Source organism: Mus musculus, chromosome 5 (assembly GCF_000001635.26).
Source record: "Mus musculus strain C57BL/6J chromosome 5, GRCm38.p6 C57BL/6J".
NCBI classification, from domain to species: Eukaryota; Metazoa; Chordata; class Mammalia; order Rodentia; family Muridae; genus Mus; species Mus musculus.
In genome coordinates, this window is record NC_000071.6 from 122000484 (window position 1) to 122023585 (window position 23102).

At 52.6% G+C, this 23102-nt stretch overlaps 1 protein-coding gene across 16 annotated transcripts in view; it reads right to left on the reverse strand.

Annotated features, from left to right (window-relative positions):
• Window positions 1-23102, reverse strand: part of Cux2 (cut-like homeobox 2) — a 192454-nt gene that overhangs the window by 142522 nt on the left and 26830 nt on the right. Inside the window, exon 1 of one of the 16 annotated variants that reach the window (XM_011248172.3) lies at window positions 18831-19527. The exons of 14 other annotated variants lie outside the window; for them this stretch is intronic. The gene's annotated coding sequence lies outside the window, so the exon portion shown is untranslated. Of the gene's footprint in view, window positions 1-1747; window positions 1886-18830; window positions 19528-23102 lie in introns of those variants that run through there. One more of the 16 variants, XM_011248176.3, reaches the window with a different exon arrangement.

Consider the following 23102-nt stretch of genomic DNA (forward strand, 5'->3'; position numbering starts at 1 on the left):
AGTCGGCTCTAGCGAGAGCATGTGCCAGTTTGAGCTGCCACAGCCGCCACAAGCCCGATGCTGGCCGGGCGGACCAGCGCTGAGTGAGTGCTGCCAGCACCCTGCCAGATGCTTCTGCCCAGGGTGGCTTCAGCCAAGTTGGGACCTACTGTGCCAATTTACTGAAGAGACGAGGGCAGAGCGGCCCACCCACGGGGCACCACCCTGCAACCCCAAGCCATGTTACCCAACACGGGCAGAGCTTCAGAGAAGCAGCCCCCACACGGGCTTTAACAATGGAAGCGTGCAAGCTTGCAGGCTGGGGGCTGTTTTAATCTGCGTTCCGCTGTTCCAGAAATAACAACAATAGTGCATGCTCTGTAACCTTTTATGTAAAAACGAGAAGACACCCTCACAGCATCAGCGAGAGGCAGGCACGGTTAATCACGTCACCCGACGGGTAGGGAGACTGAGGCACGGATAGGATGACCTGGCTAGGGTCACACATGGCTAGGATTACACAACCCATGCCACCTGGCATGCAGACCTGTACTGATCAAGAAAGACTTTTCTCAGTAACAAACAAGGAACAGCCACCACCCCTGAAGCTCTCCCAAATCCATTTTCAGCTGCTGCTAGGAGATTCAGAGAAGCCAAGCAACGTGCTCAAGGATGAACAGCATCTGACACACTACTCTGGACATAAGCTAGGTCCACTGTGTATCATGAGGTGCCTGACTTCCGGTTTGTGACACGTCCTACGGTAGGTGGACCCAGGCAGGGGACAGGTTTCCCTGGCTAGGAGCAACTGGCTAGCCACTAGGCTCCCTGAAGAGTAAAGGGGGCAGGCTGTATCCCAAAGAACACAGAGCCATCCTGATGGTGGAGACACCTTCCTTGAAGGAGCTAGGGGAGCCAGGGGGGAAAGGGCAGTATTTGTCATCCATGGGGCCACAAAGCCTACAGTACTACAGACAGCAAGCATATCTAACCCCTGGCAGCAGGGCCGGGTAGAGTAGACCCAGCCACAGCCTTGGAACGGGATCTGGGGCCAGCTGGGGTGCAGCCTGCCTGTTCCCTCAGCCTGCCCCAGCCTTCCAGGGCCAGGCAGGTCTGTGGCAGCCCCGCTCTGGCAGGAGCCAAAGGAGTGCCCTATGTACACACACATGCAGCTTGCATGTGTCACATACGCTCACGTGTGCCCGTACCATCACTCATGCAGAACGCTCACACACCGCGCACCCACACGGCACACTGTCCACATACCCTGTGCGTGCACCCATGTTCAAATGCACTTATACGCACCCCTGTACATGTAGAGCGGTGTAGGCTCACACATGTCCACTGTCTGCCACACATACCCGCAACCACAGGGATCCACAACCATGGACTCCTGTCTCCCCAAGATCATACGGGGTGCAGAGCGCAGACCCGCAATCAGCCACACCCATGGCCATCTCCTGAAGATAGATAAGAGACCCAGGAAGCCACAACCCCAGAAAACACACACACACCACACACACACACACACACACACAGAGAGAGAGAGAGAGAGAGAGAGAGAGAGAGAGAGAGAGAGAGAGAGAGAGAGAGAGAGAGAGATTTTCACACCTGATCTCATATGCCGGCGGTTCTTAAAGACATGACAAGAGTGGAGAAAGCTTTAAAGCCACACATTCCCCCACACGGACCACACGGTCGGCAGGACACAGGCAGACTCCAGAACGCTGTCTGGAATCCTGTCCACCCCACATCTTCCTGCACTTACCCTGGGCAGCTCTGTCTTCTCCAGGGCAGACAGTGCAGCTATGTCCAGTGACAGCAGGGGTGGGCAGCGCGAGCCCCTGCGAGAGTGAGCTGAGCGAGGGCCGCCAGCAGCCTCGGCACATGCAAAGAATGTGCAAAAATAAACGCGAAAGGCTGCTAGCGGCCCTTCCCACAGGACTCGGGCTGACGCAGGTTCTGCTCCGCAACAAACATCTTCCTTCTAATTTTAAAGGCTGTGTGGCATTACCTCCCCGACTCTCAAGACAGCTAGATGTCATCTCACCCCCTGAGCTGACCACCGGCAGGGCCAGGCACTGAAGGGGCACGAAGTGCTATGTCCCAGGCTCCAGCCCTGAGACCTACTGGTCACTTGAGTCTAAACTACACTGTCCCTGCAGGCCCCACTAAGGTGGTCGAGGTGATCAGGAGTCCCAGATCTACAAAGACACCCCAACTTCTCCTCAAAGTCGTATCTCAGTGAGGTGGATCCCGGTGACCCCAGCTCTGCTTTTGAAATAAGCATCACACACAAGTAGCTACATCTCCTGACAGTGGGGGCAGGATACAAAGTGGGGTTCCATCACCCACCCCACACAGCCCCTTGCCTGCATACCATCTTATCCCACGCCTCCCTAGAGGGCCTAATCTGGACCTCGTAAAGGCTTGGATGAGAAGGAAGATCACACAGATAGCAGAGTAGCCTATGTGGATGGGACCCAAGGCCAAGATCCCAAAATGCTAGCTTAGCTCCAAGTCTGGGGGACCCCAGGCCTTCTGGGCTGTGACTCTGCCATTTGCTTCATCTGCCTCTTCCCACTGAAACAAACTTGGCGACCTCTGAGCCTCTGTGTTACTTTGTGCCCCAGGTGGGGGACCCAGGATCTTGTGTCCATCAGGCACCCTGGCTCCCACCTGCTCTAGGATGCATAACGCAGGCTGCTGTCCCCACGCAGACAGCTGGCCTTGGCTTCCAGGCAGGCCAGGCACTTACCCATAGCTCCTCCGCCGCCAGGCTCCCAGCTTAAGCCAGCTTGCTCTACCTACCTAGTCCTTGGTCTGTCTGATCCTGGGATGCCCTGAGGGTACTGAGCAGCCTGAAGTGAACCACTAGACCAGGTAGTTAGAGGATGGATTGATAAATCAATGATTTGTGCCCCCACAGCCTAGAGCTTAGGGCCACCCTCCCACAGATGCCAGAGAGAACCAGAAAATACAGATGCAAGACCCTTGAGACCTTCCTCTAGGGAGGAACGTGACACAGCATCTTGGCTTTTACCTGCTCTGCTAAGGGCTAACAGGTCAGACCCCTACAGGCCTAGAAGGAAACAAGTGGGGGTCAGAGGTTATCTCTCTGAGGCTCCAGCAGTGCACTCCCCAGTGTGCACTCAGTCTCCAGGTTCAGGACCCTGGACAAAGCTCCTCCCAGCTCTTCCTGCCCTCTGTGGTGGCATGACCATGCTCTGATAAAAAGGTCAAGTACACAGGTCACCACAGCTGCGGCTTAAGCCACTGCACAGCTCCCTAAAGTTGATTGACCAAACGCCCAGCCCCAAGTCCAAACTACACAGGAAGGGAGCCCCGTCAGCCCCAAGGTACATTCACCTGAACCCCGATACACGCTCACCTGGACCCAACAAGATGATGAAAATCCTGCACTGTTCCCTGTGCCGGGTGCAGCTCCTGTGTGTGAAACAGCACCAACCCTGCGCTTGCAACAGCAGCGTGTGGCTCCTGTGGCTGCATCCAGTCCTGGCCCTGACTGCCATTGAGTGAGGTGTCCCCCTCCTTGAGCTGAGACAGGTGGCCTTCCCCACGATCCCAGTCACAGCCGCCAGACTTACTTATCTGGCAGCCCCCATGCAGCCTAGACTCATGTATTCCTAACCTTTTTTTTTTTCTGCCATGTCTAATATGATTTCTAAGCTCCGTTTCTGCTGGCACCCAGTGCTTGGCTCTTGGACTAGTTTGTTTTTAATAAATAAAGCCAAAAAGAGAGAGATCCAAGCGTCACTCCGTGGCGCCCAGGCTGAGGTGAGGGAGGAGGGCTGGGAGCAGTGTGGGAAGTGGGGGACAGGAAAGGAGGAAGGAGAGAGGTAGGTAATATGGTGTATCTAAGACCCTTGGGCCCATCCCAGAATAACATGGGCCACCCCTGGGGCTCGGGTGGCATGAATAGTGGAGGACCCCACAGCACCTTCCTCTGACTGGCATGGAAGTCGACAGGTTCTGTGGGAGAAGGCACAAGGGAGTGTGTGTGGGCAAGAACCTGCTTTTCCGATTCTCCAGCTACGCCATCGAGAGCACCAGCCTGGGGCCTGGTCTCCATCATTCCAAGCACGGAAGCCACTGGGACAGTTTCCCAGGACTACAGTGGTGGGAGATGGAGAGCCAAGGCCAGAAGCTATAGAACGAGGCTTTGGTTCATCCTTGCCAATGCTGAAAGGCTCTATCTTGGGCCCTGTGAGAAGTCACAAGGGTGTGAGCCAGGTCCCGGGGACAGCAATGCTTGGCACACTAGGCAATTCTTGCTCTCCCCACCAATGGAGAGCTCACTCAGAAACTGCTGCATTCAGGGTCAGCCACGCCCCAGGCACTCCGACCTGGTCCCAGATATATCTTAGATGCCACGAAAGGAATTCAGCCTGACCAGGGGTGGGGTGGGGTGGGGGGCAATAGGGGAGGTAGTGGCTTGAGCCACCCTCATTTCTTAAGCTCCTCTCTGGCTCTCCCCAGGACAGATTGGGGCCAGCACTCTGACCAAGCACGCCCTGAGTCCACTGGTCCGAAGTATCCCCAACTGTGGCTTCAACATGTTGGGAGGGAGGCAGGTGTGATGGCGTACCCCTTTAAACCCAGCACTTGGGAGGCAGAGGCAGGCAGATCCCTTCGAGTTTGAGGCCAGCCTGGTCTACAGAGTGAGTTTCGGGACAGCCAGGGCTACACAGAGAAACCCTATATAGAGGGGGGTTAAAAGCCAAAAGATATTGGGTGGACAGTGACCATGCCAAACAAAGCAGACAGAGGCCACAAGCTTCCTGGGGCCACAGAGAACGGGCATGAGGTGCCTCTCAGTGTGAACCATCAGACAGCACTGCTGATGGCAAGTCTGTCAGTGAGCATAGCCAGAACATTCAGGACATAGCCCTGAATCCTCATCCTTGGGAGCCTCGAATGTGCCCCTCAGGACAACCGGGGTGGAAAGTTCCAGGCCACTCACTCACAAACGACGAAACACATGTACAACAGCCAACTCGTTTATCCTTGCCTCCATTTCAAAGACCAGACCCCCTGAGAGGGCCAGCCACTTGCCCGAGGACACACAGCTGGTCATGAACCAGACGTGATCCCAACTGCCACATGGTCTTCTTCTCCCCAGTGAGTCAGGCATTCAACAAAAGCCACCTGTGAGGATTGCCAGGGGGTGACTAGTCCTGGGGAGATGGGGCTCCATTGCTCATGAGTCCATTTAGATCAAAGAAACTACTTGGGGGGGGGAACCCCACAGCCCAGGAAACCAACCAAACTTCTCATCCTACAGATGAAACAGACACACGCCACAGGACCCCACCATTTGTCAATGCTTTAAAAGGTGGTAACAATAGGAGCCAGTCTCTACTGCTACCAGAACATGGAGTTAAGGCATGCATCTCAGATCCACATTCCCATCAGCCCTCCTGGCTCAAAGGATGGCTCTCTCCTCCCTCAGACTCCCACGGCTGTGGGTGACTGTTGGGAGCCGCCCCCACATTCGCCGTCACAAGATGGCGCTGACATCCTGTGTTCTAAGTGGTAAACAAATAATCTGCGCATGTGCCAAGGGTATTTTACGACTACTTGTACTCTGCCTTTCCCGTGAACGTCAGCTCGGCCATGGGCTGCAGCCAATCAGGGAGTGATGCGTCCTAGGCGAAATATAACTCTCCTAAATAGGGAAGGGGTTTCGGTTTCGATATAGAAGGGGCTTTCGCTTTTGGGGCTGGGGGTTTTGCGCTCCTAGCTCCTGAAGATGTAAGCAATAAAGTTTTGCCGCAGAAGATTCTGGTCTGTTGTGTTCTTCCTGGCCGGGCGTGAGAACGCTATTAAGAGGTGACAGCAAAGTGGCTGGAGACCACAGCATCTCTTTCTCCCTCTTCGCACAGCTCTGGGCCCTGATGGTCCTGACACGGCTGGCCAGTGACCCTACTCACCAAGCTTCCTCGGTGATGTGGAGAGAGAGGATCAAGGCCGCCGTGGTGATGTCCCAGGCCACTCGATCCATCAGCAGCCAATACTTATTTAACCCAAGGCCGCCAAGGAAGCCCTTCTCCGTAAAGTCCCCTCCCAGCTGGGGCCTGCAGGTACACACCGGCTCACTCCTGATGGTGGCAGTCACAGGAAATAAAGTTTTCAAGCAGCCCGAAATGGATGCAAAGGCCCGGCCAAGTTCCCACTTCACGAGGCAGCGTTCGGCTTCCACGAAATAAAAGCTCTATGGCTGCCACCAGGGCAGTGATCAATCCTTCGGTCACAGGTCACAAAAGTACGGAAGACGGTCATCTCTCTGGAGGCGTCCCTCTGAGGGTTAGGAGAGATGTGGACAGGTGGTCACTTTGTCCACAACCTAATCATGGAGATTTGTTCCCTATGAGTGTAGGCATCTGTCACGGAAGTTTCTAGCCCCAGACCTGCTTGCTGCCCCTACCGAGCTAATGACTTCAGCATCTTAGGCATTGGTGTTATTTTTATTTTCTCGAGGTGGATTTTTTTTTCCCCACTACTTTTAGAAGTGGCAGACGAGGCCTGTCTATTATAAAATATTTGTTGCAAACACACGCGCACGCGCTCACACACACCCCCACCCCAAGGCTCACCACCCCGCACACAGTACCCATCCGTGTAAAGATCTCAAGTCGCGGTGTGAGGGAGGGACAGAGAAGCTGAGACCTGCTGTGGCAAGCCAGGGATCTTGTCACTTTCCTGAGGCTCCAGTGGTTCCACTGCAGGTAGAGGGACCTAGTGACTCCACTGGAGGAAAGGTCACTTTATTGATAGGGAAACTGAGGCACGGAGGCACCTAAGGAAGGGAGACACAGACCTCAATGTGCCTGCATTTGACTGATGTCTCTGTCACCAGCTGACTGGGTGGTCGTGGATGGTGGATTTCACCCTGCCTGAGCCTGTTACCTTGTCTGTAAAAAGGGGTGGCCATGGCCCCCCGCCCTTGCAGGACCCCTCCAAAGAGAAGCCTCGAAGATTCCACTGTGGCTTTTTCAGTAAAAGGCTCAGATCAGTCCTGCTGGCCCATGGGGGAGAGGGAGTGAAGCTGAGTTCCTGAAACTAGTGTCTGTCCCTTGGGCCAACCTTCTCTAAGTCCCATATTCCTTGTCCCAACAGTGACGACCTTGGGAGCATCTACCCCCCCCCCCCATCTCCTACCCCTGGCATGAACTCCACAACAGTAAGTTGTTAGGAACTTCATGGGAGGACCCACTGGCATCTCTAACTGGTTAAGACTAGGGAGGGTCTCATGAGCTGTCACCATTCAAGGGTGGGAGGTGGTGGGGCTCAGCAAGGTCCATCTAGCAACCTCTGGCCAGTGCCCCATTATGGCAAACGGCTCATCTGTAGCTGTTCCCGCAGTTACAGAGAGGCAAACATCATCCAGACAGACCCGCAAAGCCCCCTGTCCCTGTCACCCTTAGGGGAGGAGTCCCCAGCATCCTTTTATCTGCCACCCCAAATTCCAAGCATAGAAGATACCCTCACCACAAATATCTACTAATAATGCTGAGTTGCATTGAAGCCTGACCCCCAAAAACTGACATCGTCTCAGAACCCGAGTCGTGGCCAGATCTAGGACCTTGGAAGGGTCAACAAATCAAGTGATGGTGGCACACAGGGCTAGGGTGGCCCCACCCCCATGACTGTCTCCGCCCATGTAGAAAGAGACAGCTGCCTGAAACTGACGGAGGGATACCAGGGAGGACAGCCGTAGAAGGCATGTGGCCCAACGCCTGCAGTACAGACTCCCACCTCCGGATGGATCATGTGGGTACACATGACGGCCATGTCTAGCTCCCGCCTGCAGAATGTGCCAGCAGCTCTTCTTCTACACAGACCACACAGAAGCTAGCAGCAATGATGGGGATCTCTAGAAGGTTCTTAGGGCTGGGAAAAGTCAACATGGGGGCTGTGTGTTCAATACTGGGACCTTGACCTTGGCTAGTCTGGTGCTAGCTGTTGGCTTCAGGCCTTCCTGGAAAGGCGCGTCTGAGGCAGAGCCTTTTCTGTCACTCTGAGGTGTGACTAACCCTGAGGTGTGACTATTCCCCCACATACACCTGAGCAGAAAGGCCAAACGGGGCCAGCTGCCCCACCAGGGTCATTCTCTCTGTGACAGTGCTGGTGTGTGAGTGCTCGTGCATGTGCACATGTATGTTTGTATGTGGTGTGTGTGTGTGCGTGCGAATATGACCTCAGGTGTCATCTTCAGGAACGACACCCACCTCCTTTGAGACAGAGCCTCTCACTGGCCTAGAGTTCTCTGCTTCAGCTATACTGGCTGGCCAAAGAGCCCCTGGGATTCTCAATACCCCAGCTTCCCAGCACTGGCGTTTTACAGGTCTGTGCTTTAACATGTCCCACTTCGTCCCTGGGTGCTGGGGATCCGAACTCAAGTCTCATGTAAGCACTCGAACTGAGCCACCTCACCAGCCCTATAAACATTTCCTTCCTTAACCAATTCATCCCTCTCAGAAAGGAGGCTGCGCTGGGGTAGAGAAGAGCAGGCAGATGCCCAAGGCCCCAGCCTGGTGCCTACAGACTAGATCTCAGCTCAGCTAGAAGTGGCCTACAGAGCCTGGATCCTGGGGCCACTGTCCCGGGACAGGGGGAACTCCAAGAACGCATCAGAGCATGATAAACTAAACAGCTGCTGTGTCCGATCCCCGGGAACTGGGGCTAGGAGACCTTGTCTCAGTTTGAATAGCCCCAGTCCCTCCCCCTGCCTCAGTTTCCCCACCTCTAAGCAAGTATAACAACATCTAACAAATCACAGCAACGTCCTCGGTGAGGGGAGGAGGGCAGAGGGCAGGGCTGAGACACAAGGACGGTGGTTCCCTCAGGACCAGGCAGCCCTGCAAGCCCAGGGAACCCTTTGTGCAGGAATTCCAAGTCACGGGCCTGGGGGGGTTTGAGTTGCCTTCTCATTATACACAGGCTGTGTGTCTTTGGGCAAGCCCCTTAAGTCCTCTGTTTCCATCTCTGTAACATGGTGACATTACCACAGGGAATCCTCCTATCACCACATGGAATCCTTGAGGGGCCAGGTGGTCCAAAGCCTGTGATTCTGGCACTTGGGAGGTAGAGGCAGGACAGTCAGGAGTTCAAGGTCATCCTATGCTATCTAGTAAGCCCAAGGCCATCCTGGGCTACCTGAGACCCTGTCCCTCTTCCTCCTCCCCCAGAAAAAGGAGTCATTTGGTTACGGGGCTTAATTCACACCACACAATTCTTTTTCTTTTTTAAAGATTTATTTATTATTATACATAAGAACACTGTAGCTGTCTTCAGATGCACCAGAAGAGGGTGTCAGATCTCATTATGGGTGGTTGTGAGCCACCATGTGGTTGCTGGGAATTGAACTCAGAATCTTTGGAGGAGCAGTCAGAGCTCTTACCCACTGAGCCATCTCACCAGCCCCAACTCAACACAATTCTTTACTCTCTCTTCCATGTTGTTCACTAACATTTCTTTACTCTTTTATTTAGCAATGATCAGAGTACTCCAGTGTGGACATACCAAGGGCTTTCACAGGCGTACTGGTCTAATCACAGGCTCATGTAGATACACCACTGTCTAGCCAAGGCTCACATGGGCATACCACAGTCTAGGCAAAAGCTTGCTTGGGCATACCATAGTCTAGCCAACAGCTCATGTGGGTGCACCACAGCCTAACCACCAGCTCATATGGGCATACCATACTATAAGCATGGGCTCACATGGGCGTACCACAGTCTAGACAGAAGCCCACATTGGCGTACCACAGTGTAGCCAAAGGTTCACATGGACATACCACAATCAGGCCATGGGCTAACGTAGATTTACCACAGTCTAACCGTCATCTGAGCATACCATAATACAACCATGGACTCATGGAAATGCCACAGGTCTAACCGTGGGCTCACTGAAGAGCAGCTGGCTTGTTTTCAATCTCAGGCTTTTGTGCATAAAGCTGCCAGGGACATCCTTGTGCAGGTTTGTATCAACTTCAAGTTTCCATTTCTTTGGGATCTTGCCCTTGGTTCTTAGACTCCCCTTCCAGGCAGGTTCTGACACTCAATCCAAAAACAAAAACAAAAACCGGAGTTCCTACTATGGTCAAGTGTTGCTCTAGGCAAAAGGATGTCAGAGCCATGAGTCACCCCTACACATACCCTACTGCCTTTGCTGACACAGAATCCAGTGACTGGTTGGATCGCACATGGCCAAGCCCAGGAGCGTGAAGATATGCTGACCAGAGAAGGCAGTGTCTACCTTCGTCTAGGTCACCACTGTCACCCACAGCAGTGGGAAAAATTCGACAGTACACCATTTCTACAGCATTGCAGGGTTTTGAGGCACTCACCTCATGGCCAGGTACCAAGAGGAAACTTCGCTGTGTTCCCATCATGCCAAGAGCTTCGCATGGAATGTCACTTCTGACCCTCACAAGCCACGAAGTCTCCCCGGAGAGAATAAGACCACCCCTTCCCCCCCTTCCCACGTCACAGAAGATGATACAAAGAGTCCCAGAGGCCAAGGGATGGGTCAGAGGATACACTCACTGCCAGGAGGGGTAGAGGCTGCAAAAGAACCCTGCTCTCCACGTGCCCACATCCCTCTACCTGTAATGTCAAGTGTCTCTCTCTCCGTTCTGTGGGCTTCATTAAAAGCCCCGGGCAGTGACTGTTTCCAATATCAATCAGACAGCTCCTCATTAACTATGAAAGATCTAAATGTTGATCACCTCAATCGATGTGTTCCGAGCTCTCATCAGTAGAAGAAAGAAATCATCAGGTCAGCCGGACTTGCTCCCTTTGATCCGAACGGTTCCCCCCACTGGATGCGCCCTGGGCCACAAAGTCCCTGGCATCAGAGGCCCCTGTGCTTCATCCATCCACGAACCAACAGGAATCTCAGGCCTACCCTAGGGCTCTCCCCTACTCTCAGGCCAGATGGGCACCAGCTGTGGCACCGAGGGAATAAGTAGCTTACAGTTGAGGTTTGGGTCTTGCTGTCTACTGTGATGCTGAGTGAGGGGGCGGGGCACTCCTGGTGGCTGCAAATAGACCTGTGACCCTGATTGGAAAATAAAGATGCCAACAGCCAATGGCGGCGCAGAAGAGACATAGGTGGGGGGGGGGTTAGGTTTCCTGGGCTTGGGGTCAGAGGAGAACCACGTGGGGAAGAAGCAGAAGGTGCAGGAGGAGGAAGGAGAAGCCATGGGTTAGGAGTAAAAAAAACATGACCCTGAGGGCTGGCCAACTGGAGTTAAAAGCAGCCCAGATGAAACAGTAAGTGATAACCTAGGGTTATGGATAGGAAAGCAGATTCTAACAGCATAGAGGGTAGATATCTGCCCAGCTCTTGTGCTACTTGAGGCTTATTATAAATATAAAGGCCATCTGTGTGTGTGTGTGTGTGTGTGTGTGTGTGTGTGTGTGTGTGTGTGTGTCTTTTATCCAGGAACTAAATGGTCAAAGGCAAGGTAGAAACTCCAGCCAGGATTAAAAATTTCTACCACAGCTTGCCATATCACCAGTGTTTCTGGCAGGAACGGAAGGCACGTCCTTCCTTTATAACAGGATTCAGCAGCTGGTGGCAGGGGCCACCACCAAGGCCATTGCTGTATGTCTGTCGTCAGTCTGCTGCTTCAAGGGCCTGGTATCGGGCTGCAGGCTAGGTGAGGTCTGAGCTGGACGCCTCAGGCAGCCTGCCACTACATCCCGGATCCCCATCGTCACACTGAGTGCACCTTCCAGGCAACAACGGGCTCAGGAGTGTTCTCCAGCGGCCATCACCGACAAGAAATCCACTCAGCCCCAACTGCCAGATGAGGAGCTAGCAGAGAACAGCATTTTGCAACACAGGATGATGTCAGATAAACAACCTACCACCTGATGGAAGATTGAGCCACATGGTGGAGAAGGAAGCAAGAGTGTAGACAGAATACGGACGGATAGGGAGTGTTTCCCCTAAAAGGGTTAGGGATGGACTCTCTGAAAGTGAGAACTGAAGGAATCATGCAAGGCCATGGCATGTGCAAAGGTCCTGTGGCACAAACAAACCCAGGATATGTCCAAACCAAAAGCAAGCAGAGTGGTTTTTTGGCTTTACCCACTTTACCCTTTTGGCCCACTGGCTTCCCGGTGTTTTCCGAACCTGGCAAACAGCTTCCCTCTGCAGAGAAAGCCCTGGGCAGCATTTTCAAGGGTATGCCCAGTGGTCTCACTTCCTCCCACTAGGCGGCCTCTTAGAGGCTCCACCCCCTCCCAACCTCAGGCTAAGGATGGAGCCTTTAAGTGGAGGGAGTCTCTAGGGTGCTCAGACCCACTCACCACACAGTTTACAATTACTTTACTCCCCTCCAGCTCTGGTGGGCAGGGAAGTTAGCTGTGTGCTTGGTGCAGGTGGTTCTCAACCTGTGGGTAGCGACCCCTTTGGGGGGGTTTAACATTAACAAAGTTCTAGTTATGAGGTTGCAACAAAGTAGCTTTTTGGCTGGGGTAGGGGGAGTTACCACAACATGAGGAACTGTATTAAAGGGCCGAAGTGTTAGGAAGGGTGAGAACCACTGGTCTAATACCAACAGGGGCGGGGGCACAAGGTGGGGGGTGCTCAGGAGCCAATACAGCAGTGCCTGCCATCCAAGCCCAGGGACCTGAGCTCCACTCCCACCCAGCACCTGTGTAAAGGACAGATATGGCAATGTTTCTCTTTCATCACACATCACAGGGGACGTGGATACAAGTGGATCCCCTGGAATGCCAGCTTAGTTGGCATGTGCCAGGTTCAGCGAAAGATGCTGCTCTCAAAAAAAAAGAAGAAGAAGAAGAAGAAGAAAAAGAAGGGGGCGGGGCTAGAGAGATGGCTCAGTAGTTAAGAATGCCAGCTGCTACTCCAGAGGGCCCAGGTTCAGTCCCCAGGACCCCCCTGACAGCTCACAACTGTGTCTCCAGTTCCAGAGGACACCATCACACTGATGCACATAAGAATCAAATTAACTAAATTACTTTTTTTTTAAGGCAGAGAATAATTGAGGAAGACACCTGATTTTGACTTCTGACCTCCACACAAATCTGTACACGTGTGCACACATACACATACATATGCATATATATGTATATATATATATATATATATATATATATATATATATATAAATTCATAAGATGACTATATGCTCAGAGAATAGGGAACCACAGGCAAGCCTGGATTATGGCGGAATGCAGAGCGTGGGGAGTCAGAATGGAAGGGTGAGGATAGGAGGGCATCAGGATGCTTGCCCAAGGCCTTGGGGAGGGAGAGGAATATATATATATATGCCACATTGGGAAAAGACCAGGGCTTGGGAGCAACCAGGGCTCGTAGGGGTCCTGGCTCGGCACCCAGGAGGGTGCACCCTCTGCAGAGGGGACCCTAAAGTGGCTGAGTAAGAAAGAGCCAGGCACCGTTGGTCATCAGTCAACATCAGTCTGACTTATTCCACCCCCCCAGGAGGCACCGCAGCGAAGCCTGCACTGCCCCTCACCCTGGCCTGCTTTTAAAATAGAAGCTTCCTGTGAAACTGCAAATAATCCATCGCCCTGAGTCCTTAAAACGTTCACAGGTATTTAAAATGCTATACAATCAAGTTCACAAAAAATATAAAGTGTAAGCGCTAAGCTACTTTAATGCCCTAATTAAAACAGAGCAGCTTCTGCGAGCACCCTTGTTTACTATTTCCGTAACAGCCCCTGGCCTGTTCGCAGGGAGAAGGGGGGAAAGAAAGCCTTTTTAAACTGGCCTTAAAAAAGATTGGGGGGGCGGGGAGGGAGAAGGGAAAAAGTTTGCTCTCTCAGGTAATCTCTCAACACATCCACAGGTTGTGAACTCTAGAAGGAAAGGGCGTATAGACCCTCCTGTCCCCCGGTGACCCAAGGTTCCCTCTCCCAACCACCAACCTCTCTTCCCCCAGGGCTCAAGCAGAAGCCACTGTGGGCTTGCCTTAGGTTCTGTGGCAAGGACCCCACCAAAGCCACCTACTAAATTCTCTGGGTCCCAAGCAGGTCACCCTGGAGCCTCTCTTCCCAGCTACCCTGGCAGCCCCAACATACTGCCCCCCCATCCTTATTGTGGAGGGTACATCAGCAATCACACAATGGGCCCTACCACCAGAGTCCAATCCCTGTGAGCACCAGGCTGGCCCCTGTGGTGTGCACAGAGTAGGTGTCCGACGAATGTCACAGGAAAAATCCCTTTCTTCTAGACCTTGGATCTGTCACTCAGTTGAACTCAAGAATCATTACTTCCCTCCGAGAGACCAGACCCCGGCTCTTCCTCTAGGGAAACACTCCCAGGAACGGACGGTGGGGCTCCATGCTCTGGTACGCTCAACTCAGAGAAAGGGTGGCCTTGTGGCTTTGGAAAAAAGCCAGACGCATGGTCACTAGCAGGTGAAGGCCTGGGAGCTCTGTTATAGCTACACATGATGCAGTCTCCACACCAGGGCTCTTCCAGGTATCTGCAATCACCCTGATCACCATGAGGTCCTGATGTCACCCTGTCCAGCCCCTCCTACTGCTGCTCTTTGAGAGGCCAACTCCACCCCTACCTGTGCCTGGGGAGTCAGTCCCTCATATTGGGAGTTTTGGGGGAATAGACTTGACTTCTGGTTACCATGGAGGCCCAGGTCAGGTCCTCTTGACAGAGAAGTGATTCTCGGTCCCCACCAGCGCAGCCTGGCTTTTCAGCCTACAGAAATACGTACTGACAGCTCCTCCAGCCCCTGTGTACTGAAGAATCATATGCTCCTCCGGTGGTGGACTAAGACTCAGTATCCGCATCGGCTGACTGTTGCCAACGTCTTAGGAGAGATCTCAGCATCCGACGGAGGAGGAAACCGCATGGCTCAAAGAGCTCCAGGCAGTCACGTGAGCAAGAATGCACAAGAGAGTTTGCTGCTGAGATGACGTCAACTCGTCTCGTTTCCCCCCCAGCACCCTCCCCCCCCCAGGAACTTAACTGTGTCCCAGATGCCACTGCAGGTGCTTGACCCAGGAAGGCACGCAAAAGAGACGAAAGCCCCTGCCTTCTCGGAGCTGGCATTTTAATGAGAAGAATCGATCAGCAAAAGAAGTGTGCAGAGTCTGCGATCATTCGTGCTGAGAGCTGAGGGGGGTGAGGATGGCCCAGCAGTGTCCTGTGCATGGGCGTGCAAAGAACATTCTTTTGGGGGTGGTTACCAGCCAAATGAAGGGGCTGCATGAGAAGACGGGACAGGAGGCCCACAGGCCCTGAGATAATCGTGACGTTCCTCTTAACTCCCATTCTATCCTCGAGAAACAAAGGCCCAGAAAACCAGATCCCGTTCAGGTCACACGGAACTCGAGTGACAGGCCAGAGCTAGAGCCCCGAGCTTTCTCTAACACCAGTTCAGCTGGCTCTTTTTGCAGAGGTCTCCCTGCGATGAGTTGCCACACCTACCAAGCTTGGACCAAGAGGCCTTGGGAGAGTGGAATCCTATCGAGGTTGCTCCAGGGGCCACCAAGTTCATGACTTCCACCAGTCACATTAAGGAGGGGGATGGCAGCTGCCCTGAGCCCCACTCCCTGCACACAGCTGAATGATCACAGCGGCAGGCAAGTGACCATACCCTTGGAGCCCTCGTGGGGACATTGAACGCCACTGCTGGTCCCCAGGTGCATGCCAAGGTATACCTCCAAATGACAGCACATGCCTCAGTAGAAAGAGCAAACTAGCCTACCCAAGAACGCATCTCAGGGACTCCCACCACCAGCAGTTTCTGATGAGTTCTTCTAGAAGGTTCTAGAGTGAAGGCTGCTCTAATTTGCTTGTTTGTCTACTCAAGGCCCTGGCTTGTAAAGGCACGCTGGAGGCCCAGCCCTAACACATCCTCTCTGGCCCCTGCTCCCAGCTCTTGAGTTTGCAGGAAGACCTGAGGTGAGGGCTCATCTACAGTGAAGTGCTTAAGTTTCACTAATGGCCCTCTGGCCCCCATGGACCAAGGACACTCTAGGCAGGGCTGGCCCAACACCACTTCCTCCTTGGCCACTTGACCAGGGCCCAGAACTGCCAGAACCATCCCCTCACCCCACCCCCATGCTGTCCTCCATTGGAGTCTGAACTTACCAGTTCTGGTGTTTGCTGAGTGAATAAATAAAGTGATCCCCCGAGTGCCACACCCTGCTCCGTTTCCATCATCTTTACAGTTTGGTGTATTTGTTTACTGTTTTAAGAACCTCGCAGGGTAGCCCCGAGGAACCCAGCAACCCTCCACCCCCTGGCACAGCCAGAGCCCAGAGCCAGCGCTGTCTCCTCTTCCTTTTTCAATGTTACATTAAGCAAAATTTCTTCATTGGCAAATAAATGCTCTCTTCATCAATAAGCACGAGAACTGAATCAAACTGTTAGCTGTCATTCTTATCTCTTAAACAGACCCATAGATTTCCCAACTAATCAGAAAGAGAATCAAACGCTGCCATTTGAGGTCAGAGATAACCCGGTCAATTTCTGCCAGGAGGAGGGAGGGGGGCGGGCATTTGCGTACAGGTCTCCCCCCCAAAAAAACAAACACTCCTGTAAATAAAGCCAGCCTCCATCCTGTCTGCACAATACAGGGCTTATTGAGTGAGTCAGGTGTTTGGCTGATTAAAAATTGATCCATTTCAAAATCTAATCAACAGAATAGGATTCTTTCATACGTTATCGGGAGAGCTGCTGACATCGAAAACCAAACCTGTTATTAACCCATGAACTCCAGTGACCCGCTCCCCACTGCTCCCAGGGACCGTAAATTATTCAGTGGCCCACGACCAGGGGGGCTTGCTGGGCCTGATGGATTTAGACTGGGGCATCGGTCCAGGGCTTTGGATCGATGGTGTGGCCTCACCAATCCCGGGAGGCCGGGGTTCAGGACACGCGGGGGCTGCGTGTCACGCCTGTGAATACATTACTGGCGTCCGCTGGGACCTGGCCCGGGCTGTGCCTTTGACTAAAAGGCCTCTCTGAGGAGGATGGGCAGCTTGGCCAGGGCCTTTGGGGACACAAGGCTTGAGGAAGGCCATTCCTGAGTCCCAAGTTAAGAGATGGTTTCCCTTGAACTATAGAAACAGGATGAATAAACAAAGCCTCGGAGTGACATTTGGCAAAGGAGGCCCAGCCAAACTATATCCTTCAGATGTTTGCCTCCTCATACAAAGGAAGGCTCTGAGGCTGTGTGGGGTGCTGGCCAGAGGTGCCCAGAGATGGCTGCTGGTATGTTTAGTGGGGACCCCCTGGGGCGGTCCTGGCCTTCTTGCTGCTTTCTAAGCTCTCTGACCTTGAATCAGAGCCTTCCTGAGAGCCAAATCTTACCAAAGCAAGATCAAAGAAACATGCTCCATCACATCACCTCCTCCCCCTCCTCCCCTCTCTCCTCCCCCTCCTCCCCACCCTCCTCCCCCTCCCCCAGTATACACATACCCTGTCAGTTTACATTCTGCTGAGCAAGTAGGGACTCTCAGGGCAACAAGGCCATCTGAATTTAATATAGTAGCTTCACGGCCTGCATTTAACAGCTGACCCAAGGGGAAGGATAAATATGGGAGGAGAAAATGGAAGCGGCTTCCACGGGGCTTGGGAATGGGTTGGCCCGGAGACCGGGAGAACAGACCGGGAGAGTCAGATGCTCCCTGACCCGGGGCCGCTGGGAGAAGCAACGTCAGGGTAAGCACACAGCTGAGCAGTCTGAATCTTAGCTCCACCACATCTTAGCTGTGTGAGCTTGGGCAGTGGCACCACCTCTCTGAGCCTCCAATGGCCAGTTCTCCAGGTCACAGTCCAGGATGGGAGAACAAGGAAAGGACAGGTACTGAGCTCACTGGCCCAGCACAGCCCTCTAGAGTCCTTGATACGGTCACCTACCTGCACACCCAGCTGAACTCGCCCCACCTCCTCTGTGATAATGACTTCCACTTGTGCTCCAGGGCATGAGAGTCTAGCGGAACCGCATGTGATTGTGTTTGAAAGCCAAGTACAGGGTTCAAAACCCAGCTCTACCACATACCGGCTGTGTGACTGCAGAAAAACAAACTGACTGCTCTGTGTTTTAAGTACTCTCCCTTAAATCAGGATGCTACAAACTCCAGTCTCCTGAGGCTCACTTCGCATACTGTTTGGCACACAAGCAAACCCTGGACCCCAGATCAGACGTCAGGCCTTTCTGAACCTGGGCTCGTCAGTACTGAGACCTACAAGGTCATGGCCCTCTTCCCACTATCCAGCTCAGCACTGACCGTTCGCAAGCACTCAAACACACAAAACCCAAAGCATCACAGGCGTTTCTGCAACACAAACACACAAAACACGCAAGAGAACCAGCATTGAGAGCACCCGAGGGCTTCCATGCCCCTGGCCACTGAGATGCCTGAGTTTCCAGCAAGCCACTGACTGGCTGCTCCTGCCGCAGACCCTTCAGGACCTGAGAATCTGCTCTTAACAGCCATGCCAATCTGTAGCCACCCATGCCCTTCTCAAAGCAGAGTCTGCGTGGGGGGCTCCAGGACCCGCATCGTGGGCCCTTTCTGCCTGTCCCTATGCCAGCCATTTGGGGGGCAGCCCACGGCAACACAGATACCAGCCTGACCCCCAGAGCCAAGCAGGAGACAGCTCCAGGGTTAGGGGCTGAGGCAAGATGTTCCCTCTCTACAGAGCACAGTGCTGTCAGGCCTGGGAGAGGGTCTAGTCACGACGGAATGAATGAACAAAGGAGCCAGAAGCCCCCAAGGCTCCAGGAGGGAGGGGGCGGGTGAAAGAGGCAATGCTGAGAGCCCAGGGACCAGACTTGGAGCCAGTTCCAACCTTACCTGGCCAGAGGGTCTCAGGAGGTCTTAGACTTGGAGGAGGGCAGTGGCAGCAAGTCCTCGATGGCAATGGACAGTACCGGCCAGTCCCTAGAAGTGAGCTGGCCCGACTCTGGCAGCTGCTGGCCACCAACGCACTGTTTACTCTCTGCCTGTTGTCCTCGTGACGGGCCTTCCAAGAACTGCGATCAATGCGAGCTTGGCTGCCCACAGCCCGTCTCCCCACAGCCAGGCTCCCTGCAGCCGGGGTTCAGCTTCGGAGGCCCGTGCTAGGATGTCCCCAGCCTGGCTCTGGCGTCTGCCGGGATGAGAAGCAGACAGCGCCAGCCTGCTCATCTGCTGCCCAGAGCCGACTGCAGGGCGCAGCACACAGAGGACCCTCTTGGTGCAGGAGGACCCACATGTGACCCTTGATTCAATGTCCTGAAGAACTCACAGGCCTGTGTCCTGGTTAGGAAGCACCTGGGCCTGTGACAGGGCAACACAGGGTGCGGGGACAAGCCAGGAGCTCCTCATAACACATCTCACCGAATCAATTGAGAAACTCAGCCGGGTCAGGACACAGCCTCTAGGATGGCTACTCTGGCGCCTGGAAGAGACTCAAGGTGAGGGGGTTGCCAGATCCAACCAGCGGCCCAAATCCCACCCCGCACTCAGGAGGCTGAGGCAGGAGGACTTTAAGTTTGAGGCTAGCCTGAGCTACACAGCAAGACACTGTCTAAAAACTGAAAACTGGAGTAAAATAAAAATAAGTAAACTAAAGAGAGCAAGCCACCCAGGTTGCCCAGCTAAATGGACGCATCAGTGTGAGTCACAGACACGATGCACTGATTATTATTTTTTAACTGTTAAATATATCTCGAATATCCTGTAGGACATCTTTGCAGTGAGAGTTATTTATTTAAAATTCCAACTTCACTGGGCATCGTCTGGTTGTTCTCTATTATTATTATTGGCCATTACGCTTGTAGATTTATTTATTTATTTGTGTGTTTATTTATTTACATGGCAGCAAAACTGAAGGCTATTCCAGCCTCTCACTGAAGGTCTCCTGTTAGCTTCAGCTCCTCTGCAGGACAGAACGCCCTCTAGGCCAGTGCACCTCAACTGTACTGGAAAGCCCTGTCCCCACACGCCAAGTGTTTATCGATCAACTCATGCAATCGTCAAAAATAAAGGAGGTGAGCAGCTTTAGGGCCTCTGTTTTACAACTGAAGAAACTGAGCCACAGAGAGGTAAAGGAAGCTTTTTACAAAAAAAAAAAAAAAAAAAGTCACCCAGCCAGGACAGTCAGTACAGCGTCTACACAGACACAGGTTGGAGGCAGTCAAATCCCTCAGATGAATGACTTAGATCCTTTTACTGCTATCTCTTAAGGAACGGCTGGACCTGGGGCGTGGTTCAGGTAGCAGAGTACCCGCTGAGCGTGTGCAATGCCCTGGCTCCATCCCCAAAGCCATGTAAACAGATGGTTTATCCTCAGCCACATTCTGAGGGCAGACTGGGCTACATGAGACCCTGCCTCAAATTTTAAATAAATTAAAGAGAGAGCACTCAGGAGGCAGAGACTCTGAAGAGGATCTCTGTGGGTTCGAGGTCAGCCTGGTCTACAGAGAGCGTTACAGGACAGCCAGGGCTACACAGAGAAACCCTGTCTCAAAAACCCAAAAACCAAACAAAAGATATAAAAGATGTGCGCCCTTGAGTAAAGAGAAATGGTGTAATGGCACTTAAAGCATAGTAGTCATTCTGCTAACATCAGAAACACATTATGTGACAATGTATCAAAGGGGAGCTGGGCTAAGAGCACTTGCTACAGAAGCACAAGAACCTGAGTTTGTATCCCCAGTACCCACCTGTGTGTGTGTGTGTGTGTGTGTGTGGTCTATGCATGAGCATCTGCCCTTCATCCCTTGTGATAGCACACTTTTACCCAAAGCATGTATTGCATCTTACAGGTTCTGCATACTGTTGAGGGAACACAAGGCGGGAACCTGAGGCAGACCACGAAAGAACAGCGTTTACTGGCTCATTGGCAAGGCCAAGCCTAGGGATGGTGCCACCCACAGTGGACTGTGCCCTCCTATATCAGTCCTCCATTGAGACAATCCCTCACAGACATGACCATAGGCTGTGTCACCTTGACAGCTGAAGCTCACTAGAGCAGCACCTATAACTCCAGTGCTAGGGGCGGGTGGTTGCTGAGGCAGGAGGATAGCAGCAGCTTGCTGGCTGCCAACCTAAATCCAGGATCAGTGAGAGACCCTGTCTCAAGAAATAAGGCAAAGAGTGATGGAATGGGATGTCTGACATCTTCTTCTGGTACCTACACATACACACATACCACATGCATACATACATGCAAACGTACACAAACAAATAAACAGATAGGTAGGTAGGTAGGTAGGTAGATAGATAGATAGATAGATAGATAGATAGATAGATAGATAGATGTGTTGAAAACACCTGAAGGCCATACTTAGCTGGGGGGGAGGTGCCACCCTGCTTGGAAGTCATTATGAGCGTCTCTAGCTATATCTATCCACACGTTGTCCAGAGCCAGCCAGGTTTCCCTTCACACCAGTGTCTCTCCCTATGGGATGCTCCAGGAAGTTCCCTGGAGACACTTCTGTCTGTCCTAATGGAGGGTCTCCCCCCACACTTGATGGGGATCCCATAAGCAAGTGTCACCAAGCATCCAGGTCAATGGTTATATCTGAGGAACTGTGATCTCTGCCTGGGACGCCCACAAGTCCCTCTGCATCAACAGACACTCACGAACTGCTAAGGGAGCCTCAGACTGAAAGTCTCTCAAACGTCCCGCAGTGGCAGAATAAGAGTCATCCGCATTCCCAGGACTTGGAAGGCTAAGGCAGGAGGATCACTGTGAGTTTCAAAACAGGCAGGACTACTAAGTAAAACATTGACTCAAAAAAAAAAAAAAAAAAAGTCAATCAACCAATGAGGAATGGTGGTGTCCCTGCACATGAAGCCTTCTCTGTGCAGAAAACACTGAACCTTCAAATCTCACACAGGAGCGGAAGAGGAAAACTGGGAAACTCTCACGCATGGAGGCGAGGAGCTAAGTAGACTGATGGACATCCCATGTTCATGGACAGCCAGATTCAGTACCATCAAGGTATCAGCTCTTCCTGACTGGATCTGCCGACTCAATGAGATGTCTATCAAGCACGTCTTTAATCCCAGGACATGGGAGCAGAGGCAGCCCGATCACTGTGAGTTCGAGGCCAGCCTGGTCTACAGAGTGAGTTCCAGGACAGCCAGGGCTACACAGAGAAAGCCTGCCTCAAAAAGCAAAGCAAAACAAAAACAAAACAGAAAAGAAAGAAAGGAAAAGAAAAAGGGTCAACCAAAAGCCAGGTTTCTGTGAAGACAAGAGATCTAGAAAGCCCATGCACAGTTGACAGAAGAACCGTCACTTCTAGACACTTCGGCATGACAGAGGAAGGACAGAGCCCAGAGCCCAGCAAAGAACAATAGAAATGCCATCGAGGGAGCTTTGATGAAAGAGAAAAGGCACTGTGAGGGAGAAGAGATTAGTCACTCCACAAACGGTGCTGATCCATAGCCCACAGCCACACACAGAAACATCCAGTCCGAGACCTGCCAGCCTTCACCCAAATCAACTCAAAACGGACAGAACAGTATACCATGCTGTGTGAGAACCGGGAGGCTGCCTAGATGACCTGGGACATGGCGGTCAAAGACCTGAAAGAAACGATTGCTTGACCTCATTATATTACAAGGCTTGAGGGCTGGAGAAATGGCTCCTCAGTTAAGATGCCATTGCGGAGGACCTAAGTCTGGTTCCTAGTACCTAAGTCAGGCAGCTGTCCCTGTAGCTCCCAGGCACCTGACACCCTCTTCTGGCCTCCATGGGCACTGCACTCATGTGCATACACACAGTCACATAAAATAAAAGAAAAATCAGTCTTCTACAGCAAATAATGAAGATTAAAATTGATTAAAATTGTCTGCTCTGCAAAAGACCATGCCAAGAGAGGGAGAAGAGACCTGGAGAAACAGCTGTAGAATATCTATCTAATAAAAGGGGGCAGAGCCTCACGAGAAGAGAGTTATTAGGGGGAACAGTGTGGGCCTATGGGTTACATCTTGACCCCATTCCTCATCCCGGGTAGAAATGAAGAGCCACCTAAGAGTCTCACTGCCATGTTTCTCTCTCCACGCTGCACTGTATCCCCTGAGCTGTGACCTATAAGAAAAAAATCCTTCATCCAAGTTACAATCACTACA